Genomic DNA, 3,605 nt, shown 5'->3' on the forward strand with positions numbered 1-3,605 from the left:
TGAATGTTCTCCCCCTAAATATGAATTTCTTGTTGTTTCTGAGGGTTATGTTATGGATGAAGAAACTGCTAGAGATCTTTTTGCTTGCAATGATATATCTAATCTTAAGAAATTACTAGCTAAACTTAAACAGAAAACTCTGAATGCTAGAATGAAATATGACCCTGCTTTTGCTACTTCACCTATCTTTGTTACTGATAAGGATTATGAATTCTCTATTGATCCTGAGATAATTACTTTGGTTGAATCTGAATCTTTTTATGGCAATGAATCTGAAACTGTTGTGGCACATCTTACCAAGTTGAATGATATAGCCACCTTGTTTACTAATGATGAGAAGTCTCGCTATTATTATATCCTTAAAATATTTCCTTTCTCATTAAAGGGTGATGCTAAAACTTGGTTTAATTCTCTTGATCCTGGTTGTGTGCGTAGTCCCCAGGATATGATCTATTACTTCTCTGCTAAATATTTCCCTGCTCATAAGAAACAAACTGCCTTGCGGGAAATATATAATTTTGTGCAAATTGAAGAAGAGAGTCTCCCACAAGCTTGGGGAGGCTTCTCCGATTACTTAAAGCTTTGCCTGATCATCCTCTTAAGAAAAATGAAATACTTGATATCTTTTATAATGGACTAATTGATGCTTCCAAGGACCACTTGGATAGTTGTGCTGGTTGTGTTTTTAGGGAAAGAACAGCCGACCAAGATGAATTGTTGTTGAATAATATGTTGATTAATGAAAGTAATTGGACTCTTCCTGAGCCAATTGAGCCAACTCCTGATCCTATTCCTAAACCAACTCCAAAGAAGAGGGTGTTCTATTTCTGAGTCCTGAAGATATGCAAGAGTCAAAGAAATCAATGAAAGAAAAAGGTATTAAAGTTGAAGATGTTAAGAATTTACCTCCTATTGAAGAAATACATGGTCTTAATATACCGCCTGTTGAAGAAACACATTGCCTTCATAACCCAACACAGGTAGTGAAGGTAAATTCTCTCTATCGATATGATAAAGTTGAAATCCCGTCTACTAAATTTCATAGCCAATGTTTGGATGAATTTGATGACTTTATGGATAAACAAGAAAATTTCAATGATTATGTTAGTAGACAGTTGAAAAATAGTACTTATATGATTGGACGCTTGAGTGATTATATGTCTAGAGTTAAGGGTGAACTTAAACTCACTAGTAAACATGTCTCTATGGTCACCACTCAAGCCGAACAAGTACTTAAGGCTCGGAATGAATTGCTTGACGAATTAAATAATAAACATGATTTTGCTGTTAGAGTGGCTACTAGAACTGGTAAAATGACTCAGGAACCTTTGTATCCTGAAGGCCACCCTAAGAGAATTGAACAAGGTTCTCAGAAAAATAATTTAGATGCTCCTAGTCCTTCTAAAAAGAAGAAAAAGAAAAATGATAGGACTTTGCATGCTTCTAGTGAACCTAATGTAGAAACACCTGAGAATCTTAATGATATTTCTATCTCTGATGCTAAAACACAATCTGGAGATGAACATGAACCTAATGATAATGATAATGATGATGTTCATGTAGATGCTCAACCTAGCAATAACAAAGATATAGAAATTGAACCTGTTGTTGATCTTAATAACCCACAATCAAGAAATCAACGTTATGATAAGAGAGACTTTATTGCTAGGAAACATGGTAAGGAAAGAGAACCATGGGTTCAGAAACCGATGCCTTTTCCTCCTAAACCATCCAAGAAAAAGGATGATGAGGACTTTGAGCACTTTGCTGAAATGATTAGACCTATTTTCTTATGTATGCGCTTAACCGATATTCTTAAAACAAACCCTTATGCTAAATACATGAAAGATATCATTACAAATAAAAGAAAAATACCCGAAGCTGAAATCTCCATCATGCTTGCCAACTATACCTTTAAGGGTGGAATACCTAAGAAACTTGGTGATCCCGGAGTACCCACTATACCATGCTCCATAAAAAGAAATTATGTTAAAACTGCCTTATGTGATTTAGGAGCCGGTGTTAGTGTTGTGCCTCTTTCCTTATACCGTAGACTTGAATTAAGTAAGTTGACACCTACTGAGATATCCTTGCAAATGGCTGATAAATCAACTGCTATACCTGTCGGCATATGTGAGGACGTGTCTGTTGTTGTTGCGAATATTACTATCTTAATAGACTTTGTCATTCTTGACATTCCTAAGGACGACAGTATGTCGATTATCCTTGGTAGACCCTTTTTAAACACTGCAGGTGCTGTTATTGATTGCAACAAAGGCAATGTAACCTTTCATGTTAATGGTAATGAGCATATGGTACACTTTCCGAGGAAACAACCTCAAGTTCACAACATAAACTCTATTGGGAAAATTCCATCAATAATTAATGGAAGTTTTGAATTTCCTCTTCCTACTGCAAAGAAAGGTATGATATTCTTATTATTGGGGATGTTCATATCCCCGTTGAGGTAACCTAGTATCAATTCGAAATTTCTCCGGTTTCATGTGATTCGGAATGAGTTTGTTAACCAGACTTGATCAACCTTGTTAGTGGATTCCTTTCAATGATCATGAGATGGATGAAACTAGAAGGCACCACCTTCTGTACCCTCTTTTTAATTCCTGTTAATTAGAATAAATAAAGTAGAAATAGTATATTTTGTCTGTTTTCTGAATTATCTATGCAATAAAAAAAATATCCCAGAAATAAAAGTTCTCCAAATGCCAAGCCAATTTCATATGATTTTTTCTGAAATATTTGAGAATATTTGGCACTGAGAACACATCAGGGGGAGCAAGCACCTGGCCACGAGGGTCCAGGGTGTGCTCACCCCTACAGGGCACGCCCCCCTGCCTCGTGGGCCCACGGTGGCTCCCCTCCACTTATTCCTGCACCCACACACTCCATCTTCCTCCAAAAAAAATCCCCATCCAGCTCAAGCACGAGTTCTAGCTCATTTTGCTGCCATTTTTGATCTCCTTGCTCAAAGCTCCATTCACAAAACTGCTTTGGGAGATTGTTGCTTGGTATGTGACTCTTCCAATGATCCAATTAGTTTTTGTTCTAGTGCTTTATTCATTGCAAATTCTTGCTGCTTAGGTGACCCTGTTCTTGAGCTTGCATGTTAAATTTATGAGGTCCCAAGTAACTCTAATGCATGATATAGTCTCTAGGCACTTATGGGAGTAGTTGCTATCAATCTTGTTTAGTTTGATTCACTTTTATTTTGAAGTTACTAAAAATTTCAGAAATTTTCATAAAAAGATGAAGAGGTTGTTCTTGAGGGGCTCTTCTAGCCAAAGCTCCAAGGATAAGTAAGCTAAGGAGAAAGAAAAGGCCAAGTATAATCTTCCTCGCGTAGCGGAAGTGAGGCCTTGTGAGTGGCCATGTGATAATTTCTTGAGAGCAGCCGAGATTTATGAAGACTTTTATTCTTTGGCTGAAAATGCGGGCCTCACCAACTTCCTCCACGACCGGATCGGACATTATCTCTTACTTACCAATACTTTCGTGCAAAACTTTTATTATTATCCTAAGAATTCACCTCCTTCGGTATCTTTTCATTTATATGATGAGGCTAAGGAAATGTCATTACGTAATTTTTG

Source organism: Triticum dicoccoides, chromosome 7B, assembly GCF_002162155.2.
Source record: "Triticum dicoccoides isolate Atlit2015 ecotype Zavitan chromosome 7B, WEW_v2.0, whole genome shotgun sequence".
Taxonomy (NCBI): domain Eukaryota; kingdom Viridiplantae; phylum Streptophyta; class Magnoliopsida; order Poales; family Poaceae; genus Triticum; species Triticum dicoccoides.